Below are 9,326 nucleotides of genomic sequence, written 5' to 3'. Positions count from 1 at the left end.
AGTTCAAGATATATATAAAGAAGGTTAAGACAGGCTCTAAGATAGACTTCCCACCACTGGAGGAAACACAGGGTACCATTGTACTCTTAGGCTTTCAAACTTTTAAGTTTGATAGCAGTACCACAGATTCTCCATCATCCTTGACTACTAAAGAGATTCCAGCTACAATACCTCACACACCAAAGTCATCTACAGAACAGAGGCAGTTGGATATTTTCCAGAGATATAAAGAGATTAAACAAAGGAATGAAGCCATTCATGACAATATCTCTGCTCAATTTAGGAAGCAGTCTTCCTCAATCCAGCACAGGCTCATTTCAGCCTATGACACAGAGAAGGGAAGAATGCATATGGCATTCTTGCAGGCCCAGGTTCCACAACCAAATTCAGCAGCAAACTTCAAACAAACTACCTTTGAGTTTGAGGCAAAGGATGTTCATCCTTTGGATCAAATGGATATGCACAGGCAGACTGGAGAAATGGTCTACTCAACCTTCACACAGACTTCTCTCACTGCTTCCAAACTACAACTTTCTTTAAACAATGTTTAGTCTCAGCTTAAACTAGAGAAAGTGTCCTCCCTTGCTAAAGACAACATAATCAAATATTTGGAGGAAATGGTAATCAAATCAGGTTTTGATCCTGGTAATTCAAAGGCCATGGAGGAGATAATTAGGAAGAAGAATGTTGACATAGCAGCCCTGAAGAAGCAATTGAAGCTGCCTGCAACTAAAGATCCCCAGGCAAAGGAGCTAGGAGAGACAGAGTTACAAAAAGAAGAGATGTTGAAGCTCCTAGTGGAGCAGAGTGCACAGATCAAAGAGATGGAAATAGAGATGGACAAGTTGATCAAAGAAAAGGAACAGAGTTCACAACTAGCAGTAGTTCCTCTTGATGCAGTACCAATTGCATCTCTACTTCAAACAAGTATCCCTACAACAGCCACAACAGCAGGAACGTCCTCTTCTATAGTACTTCCCACATCAGTTGCAGATGATTCAATTAAGTTGGCTGAATCCATGGAAAACATGTCTATACAGGGAGAAGAGATAAAGAAACTAAGACATGAGGTGAAAGTCCTACAGGAACAGAAAGTAAGATTTGATAATTCCCTCCTTCAATACAAATCATTTTGAACAACAGGAACTGATTCAAAGCTCCAATGAATCCATCGAAGAAGTCAGAAAGAAGTTGGGTGACAAACCCAGTGAAGCCACTCAACTCATCAAATTCCTTAACTCCAAAAACAAACAGGAATTAGAAGAGTTAGAGATTGAAGATAGAACAGAAACAATATTGGAAGTCAAGAAGGTGTTGACTAAGAGAAATCTAATGAGACAGCTTGAAGAAAAATGTCAGATTATGGACACTAGTGTACAAAGATTCTTCACCAAGATGGAACCCCTCTACAAGAAAGGACTTCCAAATTTATTAGTTATTAATGATAAGCTCAACATGTGGTCTGATTACAATGAGAAACTAATGACCAAGGCGAGAGACAGTTCGAAGGTTGCAACTGGAAGATTCAGTATGACAGGAAAGGCGTTCTTGGAAGCATTGGCATATGACCTGGACATTCAGTATGAAATTAAACACATATTCATTACCAAGCTGACATTTTCTAAATATACTGAAGTCGACGAAGTTTACAAAAAGTTACTGAAGACGACTATCCCGAGTGAACAGTGTTGGGATAAACTATGTGAATTACTGGAGTAAACAAAAGGTTTGGCTACACAACTCAGCGTCAACAACACAACAGAATTCGAGGGCCAGACAACCAGTTGTTCCACCAATTTAGTGCCACCAATTCAGACAGTTTGAATTTCCCTAAAATTTTGTAATAAGTTAGATAGATTCAGTTTAGGAATTCCTAAATACATCCTAGTCAGTTTTGACAGGATATTTTTGTAAATAAGTTATAAATACTTCATTTTTTGAAGTAATAGATGTTGGTTTTTATACAAAAGAACACTATTGTACATTGTTGAAGCATCAGCGGATTTACCAGTAATATAGAAAGCTCTTTCACGGGATTCTTGTGTCAAGTTGTTGGTGAAGTGCCTCTATCATTCTATGTGTTTATATTTCTCTGTTTATCACACATATTTGTTTCTTAATCTAAATTATTCAATAGATAATTAAAGGACAAAATTTGTTTAAATCTACACTCTACTCCTGGCTTTGAATAATTTCCATGTTTTCTACTGAACTTTAAATATAGAATTCAGGTAATAATGCTCTATATCTAAAGTGAATCTTAATCTTTTCTTCCTTCCCCGTCCCATCAGCTAAAGAATCCAATCAATTTGGCTACCCTGCCCTGTGAGATCTATCTGTAAACACTGAAATTGATCTGTACTTTATGAAACAGACTCCATAGCCCAATGGTAATCTAGTTATCAACCAACCATTCAAATACAAATCAAACCTTAAACTTCATAACTAGCCTAATATTCAATACAACAAAGTTAAATCTTACAGAGAGAACCCTCTCTGAAGCTAGCAGGGCTAGATCCCAGCTTCCAAAGTAGGTTTGTGGTTACCTTTGCGATTTTCTTCTGCAACCTCAAAAAATTACTGAGTGATAAGACATATCATTCAATCACATGATCAACATCTTTCACATACTAATTAAGCAATGACACATATAAAACGTCATGGACTCTCATTGTTGGAGGCAGTGCAATTTTGTAGGCCACTGGTCCAATCCTCTCAAGGATCTTGAAAGGCCCGCAATATCGAGGTGCCAACTTGGCACATGACCCAATCCTCAAGGAGCTCTTCTTGGGATTGATGTGCAAGTACACCTGTTCCCCAATGTAAAATTCCTTAAATACCCTGTGTTGATCTGCATATCTCTTTTATCTGTTCTATGCTACCTCTAAATTCTTCTTGATAACCTGTATTTCTTGTTCCATCTTTGCCAACATGTTCGATCCAATCAACACCCTGTTCACTGGATCCCTCCAACTGATAGGAGTATTACAACTTTGCCTATAAAGTGCCTTAAATAGACTCATCCTCAAATATTCGTGATGCCCATTGTTGTAAGCAAACTCCACCAGGGGGAGTTACTCTTCCCACTTTTGTTGTTGGTGCATAACATACATTCTCAACATGTCCCCTAAAATATTGTTGAACCTCTTTGTATGTCCATCTATCTGCTGATTATAAGTTATATTGAAGGCCAACTTTGTACCCAAACCTGAAAATAACTTTCCATAACCTAGAAGTGAAATTGGCATCTTTGTTTGACACAATCTTTCTAGGAATACCATGCAACCTCACTATATCTTTGATGAATACATGTGCTACCTCACTAGCTGAATTTGTAGACTTCACTAGAACGAAGTGAGCTACCTTCTTCAACCTATCAACACAACCATAATAGATTCATGGTGTCTAGATGTCCTTAGAAAACCTGTAATGAAGTCCATGGAAACACCCTCCCATTTCCACTCTAGAATCAGAATCAGTTGTAGTAAACCACCTGGATGTTTACATTTTGTCTTTACCTGTTGAGAATCCAAACATCTAGCCACAAACTCTACCACTTCTTTCTTCAGATTCGGCCAGTAGTAGTACTTCTTCACCATTGTTTATGTCTTTTGATATCCCAGATGACCTAAATATGGCTTAACATGGAATTCTCGCAAGATAAGCTTCTTAAGTCATTGTTGTCTGACACATAGATATTGTCCCTAAAAATGACAAAACCATCTAATGATAGTCCACATCTTGTTCACCTGTACCATTTTTTTGTCGCCTATGCTTAAGCTCCCTGTACCTATCATCCTGTTGTCCTACCTACAGGATCTGATCAAGTAAATATGTCCCATATGAACTTATAACTTCAATGTGATTTACCTCTACCCTTCTTCTAAGAGAATCTGCAACCTTGTTCTCCTTTCCCTTAATGTACTTGATTTCAAAGTCAAAATCATTGATCATAGCCAACCACCTAGCTTGTTTGGCATTCAAAGTAGGTTTTTCAAACAAGTATCTCAATCCATTGTAATCACTCATCAAGATGAACCTTTTGCCAAGAATATAGTGCCTTCACATCTTCAAAGCATGAATGATTGTTGCCAACTAAAGATCATGTACCACATAGTTCTGCTCGTTCTCATTCAGTTTCGTGGACTCATAGCATACCACCTGTCCTTCCTGCATCAAAATCCCACCCAATCCTCTCTTGCAAGTATATGTACATACCACAAACTCTTTATCTGGATCTATAATCTTTAGCACTGGAGCATTTATCAACAACTACTTCAACAGCTCAAAACTTGTTGTACATTCCTCTGTCCATTCAAATTTATTTCCCTTCCTCTGCAATGATGTAATAGGGTATTCAATCTGCGAGAAGTTCCTGATGAACCATTTGTAGTAACCTGCTAGTCCCATGATGATCTGGCCTCATCCACATTCCTAGGAGTCTCCTATTCCATGAGAGCTCTTATCTTTTTTGGATCCACCGTTATACCTTCCTTGGAAACCACATTCCCCAAAGAATGGACCTCTGTCTGAAAAAAAAAATAATTTACTAAGCTTGGAATATAATTGATGCTCTTTGAGCAGTCTTAACACTGCTACTAAGCATTCAACATGTTCTTCATCATTTTTAGAATATATCAATATATTATCAATGAATACAATAATAAACTTGTCCAGATAAGGACGCAGCACACTATTCATCAAACACATGAAAGTAGTTGGAGCATTAGTCAAACCAAAAGGAACCAAAACAAAATCATAATGCCCATACCTGATCCGAAAAGAAATCGCGTAGATTTCCTCTTCTTTGATGCGTATATGATGGTATTTGGATCTCAAGTCAATCTTCGAGAACATTTTTTCTCCCTTCAACTGACCAAACAAGTCATCAATCATCATAAATGGATGCCTTTTTCTTAATTTTCACCTTGTTCAGTTGTTTGTAATCAATAAGCAACCTTAGAGTACCATCCTTCTTTTTCACAAACAATATTGGTGTGCCCCAATGTGACATACTTGGCCTAATGTATCCCTTGTCAATTATTTCCTTCAACTACAATTCCAGTTCCACTACTCTGGCGTGCTAATATTGTAAGGTGCCTTTGATGTTGGTGTTGCTCCTGGTACCAACTCAATAGAAAACTCCACTTCCTTATGATGTGGAAACTCTGACATCTCTGCTGGAAACACATCTTGAAACTGTTATAAAACCAGGTACATGTTCAAGACCTCAACATCCTCAACATCCTTACCTTTGTCAATTGAAATATGTATTGTAAAAAAGACACACCCTTTCTTGCGACTGCACTTTTCATGCATAGTTGTAACCATTCTAACTGATGTAGCCTTCTTCTTACCCTGCAAGATTCTATGTTCTCCATTGTCATCCTAACAATCAGTAGCCTTATCATAGTAATCTACCTTGTTCCTGTGAATGTATAACTAATCCATACCCAATAACATATTATATAATCTCAATGGAAGCACATTTAGATGTGCTGACATAAAAATACCATTAAGATCAAATGCACAAGATCTTGTACCCAATTATGAACTCTTTTCTTAGTACTTGTAACCAATTGCATTAACCCAGATTATGCATGCACTTCCTTATTCAAATGACACTTATCCACCAGGTTAGGATTAACATAATTATAATTAGATCCAGGGTCAATCAAAATAGAAACAACTTGATCACAAACCTTATCTTCCATCTCGACAATGGATGCCTGGTGATCCGCCTACCTGTTATCCAATGTTGCATATATCCAAGGAATTCCCTGCCCAACATCCCCACCTGTTTGTGCCTCCTGAGCACTGTAGATTTGCGATCTTCCACCCTGATGTTGTGGGAAATTTATCCCACGATGATCCTTGCCACAAGTCTAACATTGTAAAGGCATCCTGCCATCACCCTTGTTCTGTTCCTCAGATTGAAATGCCTATCCTATGTCAGATATATTGAACTTCATGTGCAACACTGCGTTCTCTTTATTACCTATCCTATAGTTTGTCTTGCTTCTTATCCCATTTTTCTTTAGTCTTTTCATTAAATCTCCAATCTTGTTTATATTCAGACATACACTTCGATTTCTCAATAACAATGCTTCAACTTTATGATGGCTTCCTCCATCGATCTAGGTTCATCAAACTCGATCCTGGCCTTGAATGTTATCAGAAACCCACTGATGAATCTTTGAATCTTTCTCCTCCTTCAGATAAGGCACTCCAAGAACCTACTAGTATACTCCTCGTCGATCATAGATCACATCTTCAACTCACGGAACTCCTTTGCCTTTTCATCATCGTATCTCTAAGATAGATACTTCTTCCTAAAAAGTCTCTTGAACTAACTCCAAGTCAACTCCTCTTCCTGACTATCTCTAACATTCTTTACATCTTCCCACGAAATGTGTGCTTTGCCTTTAAGACTAAAAGTAGCTATCATGGCTTTCATATTATTTGAGTAATCATGCAATCGAAATAAATTGTTCATCCCAAGTAACCAAGATTCTACAATCTGTGACTTCTTCATTTCTTCATCAAATGTAGGAGGCTTTTCTTTCTTAAATTCCTTTGGCAATTACTACTTCTCATTCCTCCTATACGGATGATGGTGGCGATGAAAATGTTATCTCTCTGATCTAGAACTAGAATAAAACCCACGGTCGTTATCCCTCATATAAGGTGCATCCATGAACTTACCATCTTTGACTGTATCATCCCTGTCAAACATGTATCTTGATTTAGACCTGCTGACATATGCCCCATTAGTTCTTTCCTCTTGACCATGGATGAGCCTAAGCGGTCCATGTCTATGTAAGTCTGACAAACTCTGAATGATAATTTCATTAACCTTTGCTTGATTCTCCTGTGCCTTAGCAAGTATCTCTTGTGACTAAATTATTATGTCATTGTCTGCCTTACAACTCCTTATCTCTGCTTTCAAACTTCTCAGTATGTCTGCTATGTGTGGGGAGTACTAATCACCATGCTACTCATATGATCTGTAGGGAGAATCACGTGAACTATAGTCTACCATATTGTTGGTCATATCTAATCCTCTACTTCCTACAAACATACCATGTCAGATAACCAAATATAAACAAAATAACACGTACCTCAGTGAAGTTCAAGAGAGGCTATCTCATTTGCACCAATCAATCTGGATTAGCATATCATATATATATATATATAATGAAATCAACATACCAACATCATCAACCTATACATGACAACACAATTGCAACAATGACCAGTACCATGCATACATGAAAAAACACATATACAACAAGCATGCATGAATGACAAACACATTCCACCCATCTAGTCCAAGTGTTGAACCTGGGAGCTCTGATACCACTCTGTAATGCCTCCTCCCACATCTACCCAAACTCAAAACTTCGTCAGGGTAAACATGAGATGGGAGTTACTGTGCAAGATCTTATTTCCAATATGCACTTATGGAAAATGGGGTCCACATGTCCAGAATTGACTGCAAACACCTAGTGACACATGATCACACTGTTATCATCCTAACTTGACTGAACACTATTCTTTTCATTTTTTTTCCTTAAATTTAACACAACTTTCTATTTCTAGCAGTTTTTCAAGTTCTAAACTTCCAAGGTCATTTTGAGACCCTAAACAACATTTTTAGGGAAAATGGAGGGACCAGAAACATGCGACTCTATATTGCTATTTTGGTTTTGTCCTCCTCGTGGACATTTTCGAAATGAGGTATTGTGATAGTCAAACGGAGATCATATTCCAAATTTATGACCCCGGAAAGTTGGATGTCCAAATTACTCATTTATACAAACACTTTGTGTACATAGTACTCTACAAATCTAAATGCATATCTAAACATAAGGGTCTGATACTTATCTGAAAATCATCAAGAAGGTATAATTCCCTCTCATAATAGTTGTCATAACCTTTACTGGATCATGCATTCAATAGCTAATCATTTACCAATCAAAACATGATAAGAGCCATAACTAGAATATGCCATGAAACCATGCTTATAACCAACATATAAACAAAATAATAAAAATGATAGAATTATCATCAAAGCCACATCATAACAAGTACATTTACTCATATAATACAAGAGGAAATAGCTCTTATTAACATATGCAAAATCCAACCAAGTTAGGGACTTCCACATACCACCCGACCATATATTGGGCTGAACCAAATCTCTCTTTCATCCAATCACCCCCACCCCATACTCCAAGCATGAATATGGGATCTCGTAGAATAAACCAAGTGAAATCAAACTAGAGCTTCCAAAGGCCAAACCACCTCAACCCTCAACCAATGATTCCACCTCATGGTCGAACATCACTAACATCAACATATCAGTCTCTACCCAAGTTGTCCAGGGCTCTATAGAATTTGTTCCAACTCGTCTCCATGACTAGTAACTCAACCCACAATTGTCGTATGGCTCCAGAGAGTTTGTCCAACCAAGGTTCCAAGACTAGTAACTCAACCCACCAAGGGCTCCAAAGCGTTTGTCCAACCAAATCTTCCAATGCTAGTAACTCAACCTAAGTTATTCCAGGGATTTCAAAGCATTTGTCCAACCAAGGCTCCAAGAACTAATAACTCAACCCACAGCCATAAGGAACATTAGCACCAATCAGAAAACAAATGGGTAAACCCACAACACAATGGATATCCACGAAATGGCAAGGCTAGGCAAAACCACTGTCAATCCAGGCAATCATTCATGCCAATGACAAATCATAACTAAATAACCACATGCATTCACCATGCATGCCAAAAATAGCAAGTAAACCATACATGCAACTTGGTACCAAAGCAATCCAGCTATAGTTGTTGATCCTCATGTCCCCTTGTGCTTTCCTTCTTTACTTTGCCTTCTTTCTCCAAATCCAATGTGCTCCAAGAATGCTCCAAAATTTCTCTAAGTGTGCAGGAGTGTGTGAGAGAGAGAGAATAGAAGAGAGATCCAAGCTAAAATTGACAAAAAACCATGAACTAATCCTCAAAAGCCTTTTTATCAATGAGGCTTCTATTTTCTCCATTTTCCTCTATTTTTCCTTCAATTTTTCTCACATGCAAATATGTGACCTTTCATCTCCCTTTTCTCCTATTTTCCTTTATTTCAAAAATAAAATGTCAATAAATGTCTCTTTGTCTTTGCTAATGTCTTTGTCAACTTCCATAGTCATTAATTAATCACAAGTGATCCCCATTACTATATTTTTTCCCAACATTCAACTTGGAATGTGTGTCTCGTGACCTTGGTCTTATCTTTTTCTTTATTAACTTTATTTCATGGATTTTTAATCGGG

Source organism: Pinus tabuliformis, chromosome 9, assembly GCF_031772625.1.
Source record: "Pinus tabuliformis cultivar Carrire ecotype Pingquan chromosome 9, CPIR1, whole genome shotgun sequence".
Lineage (NCBI taxonomy): Eukaryota > Viridiplantae > Streptophyta > Pinopsida > Pinales > Pinaceae > Pinus > Pinus tabuliformis.
This window is presented reverse-complemented; position numbering follows the sequence as displayed.